General features: G+C 41.4%; 1 long non-coding RNA gene across 1 annotated transcript; it reads right to left on the bottom strand.

Moving 5' to 3' along the window:
* Positions 1-920: 920 nt before the first annotated feature.
* On the bottom strand, positions 921-13,459 carry LOC115837619. The gene is made up of 3 exons (XR_004032626.1): positions 13,364-13,459; positions 9,776-9,780; positions 921-931 (listed from the first exon to the last, which is right to left on the bottom strand). It is a non-coding gene; the product is annotated as an uncharacterized LOC115837619 (long non-coding RNA).
* Positions 13,460-13,826: the final 367 nt, after the last annotated feature.

Genomic DNA, 13,826 nt, shown 5'->3' on the forward strand with positions numbered 1-13,826 from the left:
CTGGCCATCATCAAACACCTTTTTTTGGGAACAAGTTAAAAGATAGTGCACACTCAGCTTGCACCGCCAGAACTAGCCATCTAACCAGAGTAAGCATTGGATTCATTATCCTAACATAACACCCTGAAGGCAAAATTGTAAGGACCTATGGATCCTAACAAGATGGAGGTCACAGGAGAGCCATTTAACTCTATTCCTAACATAAGTTAGTTTTGAAAAAAAATACCATTGAATTGTTTTTTGCATGAATGCTGTAAAATATTTTTATTAAAAATAAAACACTGATAGAAAAAAACAGACAAGGAGAGAGAATATCCCAAAGGAACCAAACACATTTAACAGAGATGAAGCCCATTCTTTTTCCCTGGGGTGAAAATGTGTGGTTAAACATATGAGAAGGATATTTTACTTGGCGTATGTTACCCATCATAGTAGCAACAGCAGCAGCAGCTACAGAAAACGGCCCATTAGTTTTTCCATAATAAACTCTTTCTTCGCTGGCACACCCTTGGGATTCCTTGACATTACTTCAGTAGAGTTATCGGTGGATGGCTTCAATAATTGGAACTCTCACAATCTGATATTAACATTCTCCCCATCACTTTAGTATATGCTAAATATTGGGAAATTTGATTTTCAGGGCATTCTTTCAAAGGTATGTGATTCCAAAAGACAAATTTATAAATTCAAAATGCTCTTTATATTTTTGCATTTTATATTTGCATCCCTTTCTCAAATTAGCATGTCAAGACACCTATTCAATATAACTTTATCACGTTCAAGGAAGGACTAATGAATGGGAGTTAACAGCTCCCAGTTGCAGTCTCCAATGTGTCTAACTTATACTTAAGGCAATAGCCTCTGCACAAGGGAGTTCTCTGAAAATATGTGCCCTGAAATGTACAAGCACAAATGAGAATTGGATGGAAGTCTTTTCACTGAGCTTAAAAGTTTTCAGCAATTAATTGTGCCAAGCACCAAGAAGAAGACAGGGTTCTTAATGATAAAAAGAAATCATCATTGAATCTGGAAGCCAGGCATTTTATGCAACATAGCAGAGTAAGTTTAATCAGAGAAATATACAGCCATTTAAGGAAGAACACAGAGGAAATGTGATATGAGATCACCAAAACACTGCTTGAAAATTTTTCTTAAAGTTAGTGAGAGTATTAGACTTCATCTGACATTATGTCTTCTCTAAATGTTATAATAGGACTGAATCTAAAGAGGTAAAATGACCCAGGCAGGGACCAACAGGTCATTTACACCACATCTCCAGATTCCAAGTCTAATGTTCCATTACTAGAGTAGACACCTCTCTAGGGAAGACATGATAGCATATCTCTAATTCACAGGATTAATCCGTATGTTATCGCTCCCTTTTCAAAGACCACAATAGAAAGAGGAGGGTGTGGCCAGAGAAATGACAACTATTAATAATTTCCTATTTCAATTTTGCTATTTAACAAAGGAAACCATTGCTGAGAGACCAGGGACTTAGGAAAAAACATCTAATTGAAGGTCTAAGAGAAAAGGCAAACAAGAAAGGAAAATAGTGAATGTATTTGGTACATGGAATGATAGATGACAGTTTCCCATTAAAAATTTGTTAATAAATTTTACAGAATAGATAAGATTTCTCAAGAAAAGGAAAATGAAAAGAGAAATAATAACCAGGAAAATTCAGAGTAAGTAATATCATTCAATAAACATTTCTTATGGGTCACGCATAATACTGGATACTAGGCTACAAAGAGATGTCAATGTTCTTGTTCTTAGAGAGGTATTAGTGGAGTGGGAACACAGAAATTAATCAAATAATTACACTATAATTAAACCCAGGCCAAGTACTCTGTGACAAGAACATGATTCTATGAAGGGTTATGAGAAAAGCTTCTGACCTAGCCTGGGAAATCAGAGTTTCCTATACAAACTGATATTTGAGCTGAAATAAGGGACAAATAGGAATCAGGCTAAATAAATGGGCCAAAGAAAATGGTGTCTCAACAGCTAGGGGGAAAAACTGTGTGAGATGGGGCTTTGAGCCAGAGACTATATTAGCACATATTAAGAAGGTAGGGCCAGGTATAGTGGCTCACACCTGTAGTCCCAACACTTTGGGAGGCCAAGGTGAGTGGATGGGTTAAGCCCAGGAGTTTAAGACCTGCCTAGGCAACATGGAGAAAGTCCATCTCTACAAAAAATACAAAAATCAGTCAGGCATGGTGGTACTTGCCTGTGGTCCCAGCTACTCAGCGGCTGAGGCTGAAGGATAGACTAAGCCCCAGGAGAGGTCAAGAGTGCAGTGAGCCATGACTGCACCACTGCACTCCAGCCTGGGTGACAGAGTGAAACCTTATCACAAAAAAAAAAAAAAAAAATAGGTCTTTTTAGTAGTTTCATTGCATTAATGACCCCAATTTATCACACCTTTATAAATCCATGCCCTTTTTCTAGTGCTTTACCATAATGACTCCACTTGCCATGTGACTTTCTTTGGCCAGTAGGGCAGTAACAAACTGGATCCAGGCAGAGACTCAAGAAAGCATATACAGGCTGCTACTTTCTTTTCCTCCACCAGGAGAATCTGCATGGGATACCCTGCTGAATGAGAAAATGTGGAGCAGAGTATTTGTATCAACTTAGCCCCTTCCAGTTCACCAGCCACCAGCCAGACACCTGGGAGAGCCCAGCCAAGATCAGCCAAGCAGTCTAGCTCATTTATAAATAGTAAGTAAATCCTGCTAAGCCCTCTCTTCACATCAGCAGAATTCCTCAGGTGAGCCCCAAAAGACTGCCCAATTAATCCACAGATTTGTGAACTAAATAAATATTTAATATTTTAAGCCACTAGGATTTGTGGTTATGTTAGGCAGCGTAAATATAACTATAGATAATGGATACAATGGTAAATGTAAAAACGGATTGTACAGTGGTATATGATGTGCACAAGATGGAATGATTTATCGCAATAAGATAAACTGGCAGCTTGGATTAAGTGATAGTGAAGATGACAAAGGCTACCAAATCAAGGCAATTGGAATATAATTCTCTAAGAAATGGTGAACTTTTCAATACCTTAAACAAACAAATAGTGACATGAAAGAGCTTCTGCTAATTTAGGAAAATTAAATTGACCATGTTTTCATGAATGGATTATAGTAGGAGAGGAGAGAGACAGAATACTAGAACAAAAAAAAATTGGAAGAAAGAAAAATGATTAAATGCCAAGGGAATGTCTCCACCACATGATATCTAATTGAACAGCCTCATTCAATGAAACCATTCTGAGGCCTATATTCAATAACATATTCTCATTCTTAAAAGGATGCTAATTCTAGACGTTTGTAGCTTAATTCAATGCCCTTTTGACAGTCCAACCTCAATTAGTGGTGACTTGAGAATGGAATATAATCCATGGATTAAGGCAATGTTAAATTAGTTTCAAGACCCTTTTGCATTTAGTGGTCATGTGAACAAGAAATTAATATGAAGATATAAACAATTCAAAAGGTATAGAATCCGTTTTAATGCCCACTTTGCCATTGCTGGCAACAGGTTACTCCTTTCTGACTTTCCAAAATGTTCTCAATTCCATCCTTACAATCATAATAAAAACCATATCCATAATATATACAAACACATTCTGTTTCCTCGGTAAGTGTTTAATCACCCAATGATATTCATGGGTATGTTATAAAATAGGAACTGTATAGGGCAGTAAACAATGGGCTTTAATCTTATCTCCATCTAAAGCCAATCCCTCCACTTTTACAAAGATACAATTTCCTCTTGCTTGTTTAAGGATGTCATTCCAGGAACTCCTTGAATTCTTTGAATATCACTCCAGCAATTCTTCCCTCTTCCTCTTACATTACTATTTTTATCTCTTTCTCCTTTTTGTTGAAAGAGATGTACATAAATATATATATATATGTCTAAGTTCTTAAAGAAGCTTACTTGCTCCACTTTCCCTGTCTCTTATCCATTTATTACTTAGTTGTATTTGTTGAAAAACTCTGAGGGAATGACCTATTCTTGTAGTTTCTAATTCTCTCTTCCCATTGTCTTTTAAATCCACTCAAGTCAAGCCTTTGCCTCCCTCATGCCACCAACACTACTCTCTTCATGTTTACCACCGATCAACAGCCATTCTCAGCAGCAATCCTACCTCCTTGATAGATCTTTTCTCATTTTCATTTCACACCAGCCAATGCCTTGATGTTCATTCTTTCTCACTAGTTTCTCTTTCTCAATCTTGCTTAAGTGTTCTATTCTTCTTCCCGGTCTCTTAAAGTTGGGAAGACTCCCACATTGTTCTTGGTCTCTTCACTATCTCTATTCATGTCTTTGGTGATCTCATCCAATCACATGAATTTAAATATAACCCATACGGCAACAACTCACAAATTTATATCTCCAGCCCTAGCTTCTATCCTAAATACCATATTTGTACCCCTCTCTAGTTAACTACCTACTTGAATGTCTAATGGACATCTCAAAATCAATATGCCCCAAACTAAACACCAGGTGGTTTCACCTGCAACCTTCTACATCTCAATTGATGAAAACTCCATCCAATTGCTTAGCATAAAAATTATTATTATATTATTATTATATCCAATTATTATCATGATTATTACTAACACTTGACTCTTACTTTTCTCTCATAATTTGCATACATCCAGCATATCCTTCTAATTGGATTCACCCTTGTCTTCTGACATTCTATTCTCAATACAGTAGACAGAGTGCTGCTTTTAGCATTTAAGATGGATCATATCATTTCTCTGCTCAAAACCATCACAATGGCTTCCATTTTCATTTTCCTCCAGACTAAAAATCAAATTTCCTTAAAAGTATTAAATTGCCCCTTCCCCTGTACCTGAATCCAGTTACCTCCTGCCCTCAGCTCGTAATATGCTGTCCTTGCTTACTTTCTACTACAGCTATAAGCTCTCCTTACTTTTCCTTAAATTTGATGACCAGACTATCACCTCAAAAGATTTGCTCTCATTATGTTTTCTTTTGCTTGGAATACTCTCTTTCCATATATATTCTTTCATGCGCGACCGTGTGAAGGGACCACCAAACAGGCTTTGTGTGAGCAAAAAGGCTGTTTATTTCACCTGGGTGCAGGCGGGCTGAGTCCGAAAAGAGAGTCAGAGATGGGCGATAGGGGTGGGGCCGTTTTATCAGATTTGGGTAGGTAAAGGAAAATTAAAGTCCAAGGCGGGTTGTTCTCTGGCGGGCAGGAGTGGGGGTCACAAGGTGCTCAGTAGGGGAGCTTTTGAGCCAGGATGAGCCAGGAGAAGGAATTTCACAAGATAATGTCATCAGTTAAGGCAAGAACAGGCCATTTTCATTTCTTTTGTGGTGGAATGTCATCAGTTAAGGCAGGAACTGGCCATCTGGATGTGTACGTGCGGGTCACAGGGGATATGATGGCTTAGCTTGGGCTCAGAGGCCTGACATTCCTGTTTTCTTATATTAATAAGAAAAATAAAATGAAATAGTGGTAAAGTGTTGGGACGGCGAAAATTTTGGGGGATGGTATGGAGAGATAATGGGCGATGTTTCTCAGGGCTGCTTCGAGCAGGATTAGGGGAGGTGTGGGAACCTAGAGTGGGAGAGATGAAGCTGAAGGAAGATTTTGTGGTAAGGGGTGATATTGTGGGACTGTTAGAAGAAACGTTTGTCATTTAGAATTATTGGTGATGGCCTGGATACGGTTTTGTATGAATTGAAAAACTAAACGGGATAAGAGAAGGAGAAAAACAGGTATTAAAGGTCTAAGAATTGGGAGGACCCAGGACATCTAATTAGAGAGTGCCTAAGGAGATTCAGCATAGTCCTGCCAACAAAGATTATTTATTTACTTCAAGAGTTAAGAGTGGCAGTCTGGGGATAGCACCAGGAGATATCAGCTGTGATGGCTTGGAGAAACAGTGTAAACCGGCCGTGTAAACAAGAGTAGGGCATGTATGAGTAGTTGAGAATGGTGAATAGGAGTATGACTAGACAGAAGACAGTAGGGATGACAAGATTTTTGGGGCACAGTCCAAGTTGGTCTGGTGTCTGGAATGAGACTGGGGCTTAGTAAAAAGGAGCGTCCATACAGGAGCTCAAATGGGCTGTACCCTGTAGCATTCCGAGGACAGGCCGGAATTCTGAGAAGTGAAAGTGGTAAAAGTATTGTCTAGTCCTTTTTAAGTTGGTGGCTGAGCTTGGCGAGTGTGTTTTTAAAAGACCATTAGTCCGTTCCACCTTTCCTGAAGACTGAGGACCGTAAGGGATATAAAGGTTTCACTGAATTCCCAAAACCTTGAAAAAATACTTGGCTGATTTGACTAATAAAGACCGGTCTGCTATCGGATTGTATAGAGGTGGGAAGGCCCAACCGAGGAATTATGTCTGACAGAAGGGAAGAAATGACTGTGGTGGCCTTCTCAGACCCTGTGGGAAAGGCCTCTACCTATCCAGTGAAAGTGTCTACCGAGACTAAGAGGTATTTTAGTTTTCTGACTCGGGGCATGTGAGTAAAGTCAATTTGCCAGTCCTGGGCAGGGGCAAATCCCCGAGCTTGATGTGTAGGAAAGGGAGGAGGCCTGAACAATCCCTGAGGGGTAGTAGAATAGCAAATGGAACACTGAGAAGTGATTTCCTTGAGGATAGATTTCCAGGATGGAAAGGAAATGAGAGGTTCTAAGAGACGGGCTAGTGGCTCATAACCTACATGGAAGAGGTTATGAAATGATGACAGAATAGAATGGGCCTGTGAGGCTGGAAGGAGATATTTTCCTTGGTATAAGAACCATTTGCCTTGTGTGGGAAGAGATTGATAGGTGGAAGTTTCAGCGGGGGACTAGGAGGGAGTGACTGATGTGAAGGAGAAAAACTGGCGTGAGATACAGAAGTTGGAGAGCTAGCTGCTTGTCTCGCCACCTTATCAGCATAAGCGTTGTCTAGAGCAATGGGATCTGATGCCTTTTGATGGCCTTTGCAGTGAATGACTCCAGCTTCCTTTGGAAGTAAAGCGACCTTGAGCAGAGTTTTTATTAAAGAGGCATTAATGATGGAGGACACTTGCATAGTGAGGAAACCTCTTTCAGCCTATAAAACAGCATGGTGGTGCAGAATATGGAAGGCATATTTAGAGTCACTATAAATATTGACACGTAGTCCTTTCGCAAGAGTGAGGGCTTGAGTTAAGGCAACTAGTTCGGCTTGCTGAGAGGTAGTGGAGGCGGGGCAGAGTGGTAGCCTCAATGTTAGATGTGGAAGATACTATAGCATAGCCTGCCTTTGCTGGTGAGTGGCGATTAGGCCTGGCGGAACTGCCATCAACAAACTATATGTGATCAGGGTGAGGAACAGGGAAGAAGGAAATACGGGGAAACGGGGTGAATGTCAGGTGGATCAGAGAGATACAGTCATGAGGGTCAGGTGTGGTATCCAGAATAATGTGGGAGGCCAGATTGAAGTCCGTGCCAGGAACAATGGTAATTGTGGGAGACTCAACAAAGAGTGAATACAGCTGAAGGAGCGGGGGAGCAGAAAGTATATGTGTCAGGTGTGAGGAAGAAAATAGATTTTGGAAGTTATGAGAAATGTAGAGAGTGAGTTGAGCATAGTTTGTGATTTTTAGGGCCTCTAAAAGTATTAAAGCAGCGGCAGCCACTGCACACGGACATGAGGGCTAAAACAGTAAGGTCAAGTTGTTTGGACAGAAAGGCTACAGGGTGTGGTCCCAGCTCTTGTGTAAGAATTCTGACCACACTAACCATGCCTAGGAAGGAAAGGAGTTGTTGTTTTGTAAGGGATTGAGGTTTGGGAGATTAGTCGGACACCATCAGCAGGGAGAGCACGTGTGTTTTTATGAGAATTATGCCGAGATAGGTAACAGATGAGGATGAAATTTGGGCTTGACTGAAGTAATGAGGGCTGTCTGTGAAGCCTTGCAGCAGTACGGCCCGGGTAATTTGCTGAGCCTGAGCCTAATGGGTGTCAGGGTCAGTCCAAGTGAAAGCCAAGAGAGGCTGGGATGAAGGGTGCAAAGGAATAATAAAGCATGTTTGAGATCCAGAACAGAATAATGGGTTGTAGAGGGAGGTATTGAGGATAGGAGAGTATATGGGTTTGGCACCACGGGGTGGATAGGCAAAACAATTTGGTTGATAAGGTGCAGATCCTGAACTAACCTGTGAGCCTTGTCTGGTTTTAGGACAGGTAAAATGGGGGAATTGTAAGGAGAGTTTATAGGCTTTAAAAGGCCATGCCGTAACAGGCGAGTGATAACAGACTTTAATCCTTTTAAAGCATGCTGTGGGATGGGATATTGGCATTGAGCAAGGTAAGGGTGATTAGGTTTTAATGGGATGGTAAGGGGTAAATGATTGGTCACTAAGGAGGGAGTAGAGGTGTCTTATACTTGTGGGTTAAGGTGGGGAGATACAAGTGGAAGATGTGAAGGAGGCTTTGAACTGGGGGAAAAGGTGGCGATGAGGTGTGGCTGTAGCCCAGGAATAATCAGGGAAGCGGATAATTTAGTTAAAGTGTCTCGGCCTAATAAGAGAACTGGGCAGGTGGGGATAACTAAAAAGGAGTGCTTAAAAGAGTATTGTCTAAGTTGGCACCAGAGTTGGGGAATTTTAAGAGACTTAGAAGCCTGGCCGTCAATACCCACAACAGTTATGGAGGCAAAGGAAACAGGCCCTTGCAAAGAAGGTAATGTGGAGTGGGTAGCTTCCATATTGATTAAGAAGGGGACGGGCTTACCTTCCACTGTGAGAGTTACCCGAAGCTCAGCGTCCGTGATGGTTTAGGGGCTTCCGAGGCAATCGGGCAGTGTCAGTCTTCAGCCGCTAAGCCAAGAAGATCTGGGAAGGAGTCAGTCAGAGAGCCTTGGGCCAGAGCTCCAGGGGCTCTGGGAGTGGCTGCCAGGTGAGTTGAACGGTCCAATTTTCAGTGGGGTCGAACACAGATGGGACGCGGCTTAGGAGGAATCCCGGGCTGCGGGCATTCCTTGGCCTGGGGGCCAGATTTCCGGCACTTGTAGAAAGCTCCTGGGGGAGGAGTTTCTGGAGGAAGGCCTGGCTGCTGCGGTTCAGGTGTTTGGAAGTTCTTGTGTGCTGGAGATGTGGCTGGGGTTTGTCTCCAGTGGAGGTAAGGAATTGCAACTTTTTTCTATTATTGTACACCATGAAGGCGAGGTTAATTAAGTCCTGTTGTGCGGTTTGAGCGCCGGAATTTAATTTTTGGAGATTTATTTAAAGTCAGGAGTGGATTGGGTAATGTATATTGAGAATAAGACGGCCTTTTGACATTTTAGGGTCTAGGGCTGTAAAGTGTCTCAGGGTTGCTGCCAAACGAGCCATGAACTGGGCTGGGTTTTTCATATTTGATGAAAAAGAGCCTAAACGCTAACTGATTTGGGAGAGGTTGGATAAAGAAAAAGGAGCATTAATCTTGACTATGCCTTTAGCTCCAGCCACCTTTTTAAGAGGAAATTGCAGGGCAGATGGGGGAGGGCTAGTCACGGAACGAAACTGTAAGCTAGACCAGGTGTGAGGAGGGGAGGTGATAAAAGGATTATAGGGTGGAGGAGCGGAGGCTGAGGAAGAATTGAGACCTAGCTCAGCCTGGCGAGGAGGGGAGAGGTCAGATGGGTCTGTAGAAAAGGAAGATTAGAAAGACTCAGCGACACTTGGGGTTGGGACTGAGGGGATAGGCGGGAGGGAAAGAAGGAGGATTTGGGAGGAATCGCATTAGGAACGGAGACTAGAGAGGGAACGAAGTGTGAAAAATGCCTGGATGTAAGGCACCTCAGACTATTTGCCCATTGTTTGACAAAAATTATTTAGGTCTTGTAGGATGGAGAAATCGAAAGTGCAGTTTTCTAGCCATTTAGAGCCATTGTCAAGTTTGTATTGGGGCCAAGCGGTGTTGCAGAAGAAAATAAGGCATTTAGGTTTTAGGTCAGATGTGAGTTGAAGAGGTTTTAAGTTCTTGAGAACACAGGCTAAGGAGGAATGGAGGGTGGAAAGTTGCCCATAGTGAAGGAGGCAAGCCCAGAGAAAAGAGTAGAGACATGGAGGGAAGGGGGTCAGGGGTTCTTACCCTCCAGGAAAGTGGGAAAGGGGTCAGAACGTGGAAATAAGGGGTTGGGGTGCAGAAATAAGGGATCAGGGTGCAGAGATAAGAGGTCAGGGCATGGAAATAAGGGATCGAGGCACAGAGATAAGAGGTTGGGGTGTGGAAATAAGGGATTGGGGGGTTCTTGTCCCCCAGAAAAACAGAGAAAGGTTAGAGACAGGGAGAGAAGGGGTCAGGTTTCTTGCCCCTCCCCCAGAAAAGCAGGACTTGCCGCTAAGGGTGAAGGACCAAGGCAGGCGTCCCTGCGTGGTCAGACACCTCTGAAACGTGGGTGATAATCAGAGAGGTGTCCTTGCAATGATTAAACACCAAGGGAAGGCTGCCTTCCCGAGTTCATGACTGGCGCCAGAGTTTTGGGTCCACGGATAAAATGTGTCTCCTTTGTCTCTACCAGAAAATGAAAGGAATTGAAATTGAGAAGGGAGAGATTGAAGGGTGGCACCAAGATTGAAAGGAGAAAGTGGTTGAGGGATAGTGAGAGAGGTTGGAGAAGAGAGTCAGAAGAGGCCACTTACCCGATTTAAAATTGGTGAGATGTTCCTTGGGCTGGTGGGTCTGAGGACCCGAGGTCGTAGGTGGATCCTTTTCACAGAGCAAAGAGCAGGAGGACAGGGGATTGATCTCCCAAGGGAGGTCCCCCGATTCGAGTCACAGCACCAAATTTCATGCGCGTCCGTGTGAAGAGACCACCAAACAGGCTTTGTGTTAGCAACAAGGCTGTTTATTTCACCTGGGTGCAGGTGGGCTGAGTCCGAAAAGAGAGTCAGCGAAGGGAGATAGGGGTGGGGCCGTTTTATCAGATTTGGGTAGGTAAAGGAAAATTACAGTCCAAGGCGGGTTGTTCTCTGGCAGGCAGGAGTGGGGGTCACAAGGTACTCAGTGGGGGATCTTTTGAGCCAAGATAAGCCAGGAGAAGGAATTTCACAAGATAATGTCATCAGTTAAGGCAGGAACAGGCCATTTTCATTTCTTTTGTGGTGGAATGTCATCAGTTAAGGCAGGAACCAGCCATCTGGATGTGTACATGCAGGTCACAGGGGATATGACAGCTTAGCTTGGGCTCAGAGGCCTGACATATTCATTGCTAATTCCTTAACTTCCTTTGAATTTCTGCTCAAATGTCACCTCAGTGATGCTGCCTTAACCTCAATATTTAATATGGCAGTCTAACTCCCTCCTGCAAACCCTGGCACTCCTGATTCACTTTTCCCTATCCTACTTTATTTCCTTTTTCCCTCTAACACTTATTATCTATGAACACACTAAATAACTTATTTATTATGTTTATTTTTTTGTTTTCTGTCTCCCTCTTCTTGAATGTAAAAGCAGTGAGGTCAGAAATCTTTGCTCTGTTCAATAAAGTGTTCCCAAGAATAAACAAAGCATGCCACATAGAAAACACTAAATAAGTTATATGTTGAACGTATGAATGAATGAATGAATGAATAAAGTGATGCTCTGAATTATTTAAAATGGCATGTCCCACCTCTGCCACAACTGAGCCCTGTGTATGTGCTGTGAATTATTTCTGTGGCTACAATTAATGCTTTTTTTCTTGGCTCTTAGAACAATTTTTGAATGTGAATTAAGACATCCTTGTCTCATTTTATCCTTTTTAATTTAATTGCCAACCATTACAGCCACTTCGTTTGCAATATGGAGGCCTTGCCCTCATCAAATATAAAATGTAGGAATAAATGACAGTACTGAGTGACCTGTTGGATGTGGGGAATGTACAGTGATACATAGGAGTCAAAACCTTATGAGTTAGATAGGACAGAAATCTAGTTGAGTGACTTACTCAGAGTTACACAGTGATCAGCAACAGAATGGGAGAATACAAGATTTCTGCTTTCAGATGAAGCCTATTCTCATTAGAACGAACTTACTGCTTATAGTCTAATTCAAAATTTCAGAGGTTACTGACTTACTTCCCGCAAGCTCAGACCCCTGTTGCTACAAGCTCTAGGTTCTCCTCCTCATCACAGGTCCACGTTGGACAGTCTCCATGGTTTGAGCCGTCATCAACATCCCCTTTCGTCTCTCCTGATATATTCAAATGGAGGACACAAGGTGTTTGAGTCCTTGTGTATTTTAGCATACCTTTATAATAACCAGCTTGGTGTTTGCATGCATGCATGTGCACATATACATGTAATGTGGAAAAATTCAAAGAGACGATGAATTCAAAGAGGTGATGAGGAATTGTCTATGGTAAAAAATGACTAACATCATACTGACTCTTTACTGAAAAGCATACTTCAACTCTGCTGTTGTACCTTTTTTCTTCTATCTATCCTATATGAACGGAAGTTCTTATATGTTATTTATATATCACTTGTGTTCTGTTCAAGAGTTGTTCTGTGCTTAGTGAATCTTATATATTATTTATATTTCACCTGTGTTTTATTCAAGAGTTGTTCTGTGCTTAGACCGTTCTATGCTTAGAGCCTACCCAGCTAGATTGCAGAATATTTCAGCTTTCTAAGCTGACCCCTGATTCTCACCTAAACACTGGGTTGATTGGTACAGATGCAAAATTATGAACAGAAAGAAAACCTTAGAGTGAATGCAAATAAATGAATGAATAAACAAGATTAAGTACTTCACAATGCTCTTCACTAAACAATACTGAATGGATGGCTAACGTAATAAACCCAAACGGTAAAAGGAGATGCCATTTCTTACAATAGCTTCTTTTCAATACTTTAGGTATTCAACATTTCAACCACTTTTAAACCATTATCTGCTCTCATGTTCACATGAAATAAACTGTCCAGTAGTTATTTATTTAAAGGGGAATGTTGACTTCTGTCGAGGTTAAGCTATTTACTTGAAAGAATGGCATTCGCAGCAAGTGTTTGAAACTTCTTCACTGTAGTGATTCTAAATTTCCCATCACAAATGTAAACTAGTACAGCCACCACAGAAAACAGTGTGGAGATTCCTTAAAGAACTAAAAGTAGGACCACCATTTGATCCAGCAATCCCACTACTGGGTATCTACTCAGAGGAAAAAAAAGTTATTATTCGAAAAATATACTTGCATGCTTATTGCAGCACAATTCACAATTGCAAAATTGTGGAATCAACCCAAATGCCCATCAATCAACAAGTGGATAAAGAAACTGTGATATATATATAAACATATATATATGATGGAATACTATGCAGCCATAAAAAGGAATGAATTAACATTTGCAGTGACCTATTATTCTAAGTGACATAAGTCAGGAATGGAAAACCAAATATCGTGTGTTCTCACTGATATGTGGGAGCTAAGCTTATGAGGACGCAAAGGCATAAGAATGATACAGTGGACTTTGGGGACTTGGGTGAAATATTGGGGGGGAGGGGTGAGCAATAAAAGATTACAAATATGGTACAGTGTATACTCCTCAGATGATGAGTGCACCAAAATCTCACAAATCATCACTAAAGGACTTACTCATGTAACCAAATACCACCTGTACCCCAATAACTTACAGAAAAATAAAATGAATTTCCTACCAATTATATCCAAAGGATGTGGTTCTTTATGTTTACAACTTCTCAAGGACCATCCTATTTCTTTTCTTTATCCATTTTCTATTAAAGTATCCTCTGTAACACGTATTTACCTCTTCCCAGTTTCTCTCAGTGATTCTTTCTTCTCTTTCAGAATCTTCATT

Source organism: Nomascus leucogenys, chromosome 12 (assembly GCF_006542625.1).
Source record: "Nomascus leucogenys isolate Asia chromosome 12, Asia_NLE_v1, whole genome shotgun sequence".
NCBI lineage: Eukaryota > Metazoa > Chordata > Mammalia > Primates > Hylobatidae > Nomascus > Nomascus leucogenys.